Source organism: Rhinopithecus bieti, unplaced genomic scaffold (assembly GCF_001698545.2).
Source record: "Rhinopithecus bieti isolate Rb0 unplaced genomic scaffold, ASM169854v2 scaffold_26871, whole genome shotgun sequence".
NCBI classification, from domain to species: Eukaryota; Metazoa; Chordata; class Mammalia; order Primates; family Cercopithecidae; genus Rhinopithecus; species Rhinopithecus bieti.
Genome location: NW_016812402.1, coordinates 1,802,593 through 1,810,101, shown reverse-complemented (window position 1 = coordinate 1,810,101; position 7,509 = coordinate 1,802,593). Strand labels below are relative to the sequence as shown.

The 7,509-nt window shown below is 40.7% G+C and overlaps 2 protein-coding genes across 12 annotated transcripts in view; one reads left to right on the top strand and one right to left on the bottom strand.

Annotated features, from left to right (window-relative positions):
* PANK1 (pantothenate kinase 1) overlaps positions 1-7,509 on the bottom strand; it is a 157,514-nt gene that overhangs the window by 118,910 nt on the left and 31,095 nt on the right. Inside the window, exons 1-4 of one of the 11 annotated variants that reach the window (XM_017896339.1) lie at positions 4,845-5,165; positions 3,659-3,707; positions 3,475-3,530; positions 2,968-3,095 (exon numbers count right to left, since the gene is read on the bottom strand). The gene's annotated coding sequence lies outside the window, so the exon portion shown is untranslated. Of the gene's footprint in view, positions 1-1,237; positions 1,393-2,967; positions 3,096-3,202; positions 3,267-3,386; positions 3,425-3,474; positions 3,531-3,658; positions 3,708-4,117; positions 4,211-4,844; positions 5,167-7,509 lie in introns of those variants that run through there. The other 10 variants (XM_017896338.1, XM_017896341.1, XM_017896337.1 and 7 more) reach the window with 10 other exon arrangements.
* KIF20B (kinesin family member 20B) overlaps positions 5,256-7,509 on the top strand; it is a 76,518-nt gene continuing 74,264 nt past the window's right edge. The window contains 1 exon segment of the mRNA XM_017896334.1: positions 5,256-5,423. The gene's annotated coding sequence lies outside the window, so the exon portion shown is untranslated.

The window sequence follows — 7,509 nt, the reverse complement described above, 5'->3', positions numbered from 1 at the left end:
GTATTATATAATTTATATTACATAATATAATTATACATAACATATAACATACAACATATATGTTAAATATAATATATAATGTTATATATAATATGTAATTTTACTCCTATAAATGTTTACATTTCTTTTAACTTTCTGACTCTGTAATCACACTTAGTTTAAAACACAAACACACTGTACGGCTGGATAAAATATTTTCTTCCCTTATATTCTTATTTTATCAACTTTTTTTAATTTTAAATTTTTAAAATTTTTTTACTTTTAAAACTTTTTTGTTAAAAACTAAGATGTACATACATTGGCCTATCCCTACAGAGGGTTAGGATCATCAATATCACTGTCTTCCATATTCACATTTTGTTCTACTGGAAGGTTTTCAGGGGCAATAACACACTTCAAACTATCTTCTATAACAATGCCTTCTTCTAGAATAACTCCTACAGGACCTGTTTGAGGCTGTTTTACAGTTAACCTTTTTTCTTTTTAACTGCGTTTTTCCTGAGACTAAAGCTAGTCAAGTTGACTCTGAAGAAAAATCACCACCACAGCTTACAGATTCCTTCACTAAGGAGGTAATGGGATCTCATAGCCTAACACATAGTAAATGATTAACAAAGAAATGCTTCTTTTTTTCCTCACACATTAAATTTTCTTGTTTTTTTTTTGGGGGGGGGGGACAGGCTCTGGCTATGTTGCTCAGGGTGGAGTGCAATGGCATGATGTTGGCTCACTGCAACCTTTGCCTCCCAGGCTCAAACCATCCTCCCACCTCCGCTTCCCAAGTAGCTGGGACTACAGGAGGACACCACTACACCTGGCTAATTTTTGTACTTTTGGTAGAGACACGGCTTCGCCATGTTTTCCAGGCTGGTCTTGAACTCCTGGGCTCAAGCAATCTTACTACCTCAGCCTCCCAAAACATTGGGATTACAGGCATGAGCCACCAAGTCCAGCTAGGACACATTAAATTTTAAAAAACGTTTATTACAAATTCAAAAAGATCTTATAATAAAAAAATCTCACCCTTTCACATCTCCAGGCCTGCTTTCCAGGGGCAACTATTCTTATAATTTGTTTTTAGTATTTCTGGCAATTACTATACCAAATACTATATCTTTAAATGATACGCTCCTCCTAATGTTATTTCTTCATGTATCAATTATAGATACCTGTGTACTTCCTACAGACAAGCACTTAGCTCTAGATAGTTACATATATTTTTTCCTGTACCAGTTACCTTTGCACACTGAAATGATATGCTTAAACTTCTACATCCTGTTGTCTCATTTCTTGATTTGCACTTTTTAAGATTCTGGTATTATAGACTAAGACTCAATCCTTCTTGTTTCTTCTCTTCCTACACTTTTCCTTCCATACCTCTGCTGAGCAAAACCTAGGCCTTAGAGAATATAATTCTAGCTCTTCTTTAGCATGTCATACAGGGCCCTTTATGATCTAGCCTCTGCCCACTTTTCTTATCTCCTGCCATTACCCACTTCAGCTAATGTTCACAGTCATGCTGAAGTAGGTATTTAGTTTTTGGAATCCTTTGTGAACTCTTGTTCTTTTTATCATTGTCTCATAGCTTTCCATGGCCTGGAATGGCCTCCTCCTACAATTCACTGGCAAATCCCAATCACTTTCTTCAGCCTACATGCTACATTAAGAAATCTTCCCTAGTAGATGTCCCTTATTACATCAAAAAGTATTTATTGAGTACTTGTTTTGTGCAAGGTACGGTTTTAGATGTTGGGGCTATAGAGGACCAAGATAGTAATGAGTTTGCATTCTAATGACTTAATAAACAGATTTAATAAATATTACTACCATTATGAAACCTACTATGTGCCAGGATTATATTAAATAACTTACATATGCTATTTTAATCCTCACAACAATTTTATGAGCCCTATAAGTGGTTGGGCTTGTACTCAATCTCAAGTCTGACTTCACAGCATTACTTTTAAGCTATGCTCACTCTGCTCCCATTACTCCTTGTTCATTTCTATTACAGCATTTGTCATGTTTTGAAATACTTTGCATATGGATTTCCCCATATGAAAAATAGGAGATAAAAAAATTATTTTCAGGATGGTGTAGAACCAGTGCCATTCTAGATGTATACGAAAGAAGTTAATACATTATATATAATGGGTGCCTAAAGGCTTAGGGATTGTCTCTTGAAATCCCAGGTTGAGAAGGGCTGCTTTAGAAGAAGGCCTGGTAGAGAAATCTGCCACTTAGTGGGTGACTGATAAATTTTTGTTGAACTTGTTATTTAAACCTTTGTAATTAATACACCCTCAAAAGTATTATTTTGGGATTGAAAAGTGAGTTGCTTCAGTCTTGCTTCTAGAAATGGCTTTGCAGTAGGAGTTAAGCACTTAGTATTTTCTTAAGAGAATTCCAGGGGTGCTGGATCCAAACTTTGGGAGGAGAAAGAATGCATGGACTCTAAAGCCAGATCACCCAGATTCAAATTCCAGTCTCACTGTTTGTTATATAAATTGAAACAAGTTATTATTTAACATGTGCCAGATACTTTTATAAATACTCTACACTATTACCTGATTTAATCTTCAACACTTCTATTTAGTAGATAGCTTTACTCTTTCCTTACTAGCTCCACGCCTCAGTTTCCTCTTCTATTAATAGGAGTTAACAACAAATTGCCTCACAGAGTTACTCTTAGGATTAAATGGCTATAAAGTGCTAAGAATACTACCAGGCATAAAGGAAGTTAGCTATTACTAACAGTAGAGACTGTGGCCAGGGCAGAAAATCACTTTGATGTAACTTAACTTACCAAATTTTTCATTTTAGGTTAATGTTCATTTCAAGGGCACAGATGGAATTCTTTGGAAAGGGTACTAAATCTCAAGCACTTCCCAGTCAAGCTGGCTCTGCATCTCCCTAAGGGAAAAACCCAGCAGCTGGTGCCGAAATGAAAAACGTAGGAAAAAATACCTCTAAAATCTGGTCACTTTTCTGCAACTCCTCTGCCATCTTCCAAGTCCACATTATCATTATCTTTTCCTGGAATCTCTTGCAACAGCATCCTCCTCGGCTGCCTCTAGTTTCTCCAGGAGATTAACCTTTTCAAAAGATAGACGCACATTGGATTGTACCATGCCCATGCTTAAAACCGGTTATCCAGTAAGCATTTCATAATACTCAAGTCAGTAACTTGGCTAAGACTTACAGGGTCTGGCCTCGGCCCATGCCTCCAGATTCACTCCCCTGACTCCTCCCCATGGTCTCTACCCAGCCACATAAGCCTTCATTCATTGTTCAACAAATATTGATTTGCTTGTCTTGTGTTACAGAGTCATTGAGGATACATTAGTGACCAAACAAAACACAGTTCTTCTACTCACAGAACTTACATTTTATGGGGCAGGGGAAAACAACAATTGCTAGTTGTAAAAAGTATAAAAATGAAATTGAACCTGCAAATAAAAAAACAGTGCTCACTTGAGATACAGTAGGCAGCAAAGTCTTCTTTAAGGACGTACTATTTTAGATGTAATCTAAAGGATAAAGGGAAGTGCCATGTGTTGAATGCGGAAGAGAGAATTCAGGTAGAGGGAATAACCCATGCAAAGGTTCATACATGCTGGAAAGTTGTGTTTGAGGTATCCAGAGCAGATCAACTTACTGTACAGTTAGTGGGCAGTGAGGTTGGCCGACACCTGATTGTGCAGGACCTGGGAGGCCGGGGTAAAGATCAGAATTTTATTCCTTTTTCCCTCTCCTCTTTTTATTTTAGAAAATCTCAGTTATTTTACAAAGTTGCAAGACTAGTACGATGTACACCATTATACCCTTCACCTAGATTCACCAATTACTAATATTTTGCCACATTTGCTTTCTCTATTTTATTTTTTTGCCATATCTTTTGAAGGTAAGCTGCAAACCTGTGACACTTTGCTAATTACTTTAGCAAGCGCCAGCGCCTTCCAAAAACAAAGGCATTCTTCCACTTAACCACAAATTCATTCTCACATGCAACCAATTTAAAACTGATTCATCTAATATGTAGGTCATATTTAAATTTCCCCAATTGTCCACAAATATATTTCGCAGTTTTGTTGTTTTTTTAAATCTATGAACCAACCAAGATTCACAGATTTCATTTGGTTTCTTTTGACTCTCGACTAAAGCAACGGTCCACTTCGTTTTTTTCTTTTTTCTGTCACGACACTGACACTTTTTTTTTTTTTTTTTTTTTTTTGAGACGGAGTCTCGCTCTGTCGCCCGGGCTGGAGTGCAGTGGCGGGATCTCAGCTCACTGCAAGCTCCGCCTCCCGGGTTTACGCCATTCTCCTGCCTCAGCCTCCCGAGTAGCTGGGACTACAGGCGCCCGCCACCTCGCCCGGCTAGTTTTTTGTATTTTTTAGTAGAGACGGGGTTTCACAGTGTTAGCCAGGATGGTCTCGATCTCCTGACCTCGTGATCCGCCCGTCTCGGCCTCCCAAAGTGCTGGGATTACAGGCTTGAGCCACCGCGCCCGGCCGACACTGACACTTCTGAAGAAGAGCCTAGGCCTGTTGTCTTGTAGAATGTTCTACATTGTTTTTTTCTGATTGTTTCCTCATGATTAGATTCATGTCAAACATTTCTAGTACAATACAAACAGTATCAGGTGCTATTAGCGATGCTAAGTATCTTCACTTAGTTAAGGTATGTCTAATCTCTTCAGCGTAAAATTCTACTTTCCCTTTATAATAAATGATCTGTAGGGTAATTCTTTGAGATACTAACATCCTCTTCCCCGACAACCTTTCCGTTAATGCTTTGTTTTAGCATCTTGCATTCATTAGTTTTAACATTCATAAGCTTACCTACATCAATTTTGAGACTGGCAGTTGCACAATGGGGATGCAGCGAGGGAAGTGACCCTCCGGATCCCGGGATGCCGAGTCTTTTCAAACCCCGTAGGGACAGTACTGGGAAGTGGCTGGCCCGCCATTCCTCGGCCAGTCCTTGGGGAGTCGCAGGACTAAGTGCAGTGGCAGCGGCCTCACGTCGGGCCTTCGCCACATCTTTATTGCCTCGAGGACAGAATCGGAGATCGGTGTCACAGTCAACAGCGTGGGACTCACAACAGCCGTGAGGAAGCGCACTATTAGTACCCGACTAGCCGGGCTGGTAGGCAAACGAGACCGTCGGCACCCGGGCTGTCCACGCCTGCTTCCGCTCATTGGCTGCCCGCGTTTCAAGACCCGCCCTCACATTGGAGAGCTTCTTCCGGGAGCCACTAGAAAGTCCGCAGCGCGAGCCGGCAGCGCTCCCTGGCGGAGGTCCGGACGCCCCACCCACTCCCAGCGTTCAGTGCGGTGCCCTGGCCGCCATTGTTTGAATTTGAAAACGCTAACCTCGCAGTGCTTCTCGCGGGTCCGGCTAACTAGCGACGTTTGCAGGTGAGGAGGTGGCCCAGGGGAAAGTGTAGGGAAGGAGGTGGGTGATTGCATATATATGGGGCCTAAGGTGGGGAAACGGCTTTGGCAATGTGGACATGTTCCGACAGTGCTCGTACCCCCGTGGAGATTACTGTCAGGAACTGGGTTGCGGAGCGATGGGAACACCGGGTACGCAGCGAGCATTGAGTCATACTATTTCGGTTAGAGTTTAAATCTCGCCGCCACTGCTTATTAGTTGAGTGACGCAAGACAATTCATTTAATCTCTCTGTATCTTAGTTTTCTTATCGGTTAAAGGGCGGCAATAAAGTATCAATATCTTTCGGCTTTTGTGAAGATTAAATGGTAATGTGTAAAGTTGTTAGTGCTGGCACACAGTAGTTACTAAACGTTTGCAGTCATTAATATTATTATTGTTGTTGCTTCTGTTGTTGAGAAACAGGCCTCTTTTGCCACAGCTAGTTTTCTGAAGCTCTGAGGTGAGCAGTTTGCTCGGCAGGTAGGTAACAAGGCCTTTTTGCGGGGGGGAGCCCTGTGGTGGCCTCTGTGCACTTATTTCCAGACTACTCCTACTGGTGCTTGGGGCTTGCCCTTCTAGGGTTTTGCAGTGCTAGGCTGAAGAGTTCGTGGCACAGTGACTGCTGTTATTCCCCGGTTCAGAAGGCTTTCTCCATCTCGATTCGCTCCCTGGTTCAGTGATGCCTGTCTGGCACAATTCTCTAATATTTTTTGCTAAAGTACTAGTTTACACAAGTTCATGCCTTATGGGTTAGGTAGTGTAACAGTGTATGTGTTTTATTACATGTCCAAGACTCCAGATTTTAAATTGTAAAATAACGTAAAATACTCATCAGTTAGTTGTGAAGACTTTTTTTTGAGGCTGTGTGTTGTAGACCACATTCAGAAACCTCATTCAGTAACAGATTCTACTATTTTTCACTAAAGTCTCCAATTGCGGATTCTTATTGGAGAGACGATAAAGATGCAGTTTTCCAGTCAGAGCAGCCTTTTGAAATGAAAAATGAGGTCTTGAAGCCTCATGAAATATAGTATTACAGATTAGGACCGATTTTTGAAGGGGGGTAAGGGGGGAAGAGTTTTTTCTTTATAACCATTATTTTAAGTCATTAGAGAGTCTTCATCCCTACATAAGTCACTGAATTTGTTATAGGGGCTACAGAGTGGTATAAGATAAGGTTCTTGCCATCAAGAAGTTTCCAGTTTAGTAGGGTAGGCCATATATAAGTAGTAGTCATATAAAATTGCAAGAAGTTACATCTCAACACTTTTAGAAATGCTAGGAAGTAGTTTGTTCATTGAAAAATGAGCATATGAACAAATACTTTATTATAACTGCTTTTCGTACACAGGAATATTCTTTTTTAATTCAGCAGTTTAAAAGATTTATCAACACTTTTCTTTAAACCAAAAGTTATTATTTGAAGCCACAGATGTTTTTTAGTTTTCTGGGCATTTCCATGAGCTCTGTGTTTTGAAATGTCAAGCCGGTACTTTAACATTTTGCAAATGCTCCCCGCTCTGCACCCCCTTCCCCATGATCTAGATCGGTGCTTTCCTTAGTCCTTTTGTAATTTAGGGGGAAAAAATCCAGCCATCTTCTTGTGATAAGTTTAGGAATTTCAGCCTGATCAAGGAAAAAGATTGTCAACAAGGTGACAGGAATAAACAAGGACTTTGACAGAATTGTAGGCAAAGGAAATCCCTCTCAGTATGGGACGTTTTCTAGACCAGGGTGAGGGACCACCATCCAGAGGGCAAAGAGGGCAAGGGGGATGGGGAGTGGGGAGGAAAGAATCATAGAGGGGCTTACATGTTTAAGTGATGTTGCACAGTGGGGAGTCTCTGGATCATAGAACTCTCAAGGGCAGGAGCCGCTTGGGGGTCTTGATAATCCCAGGTTTTATGTGTCTGGCAAATGTTGGGTGCAGTTTCATGGGGCGTTCAAACTTGGCAGGCTCTAAATGGCTAAAAATATGCTTATTTTGGGCCATATTGAAAGTAAATGGATGCTTCAGAATTTGAGTTTGGCACCCCAGCAGGCTTTTTTTTTTTTTTTTTTTTTTTTT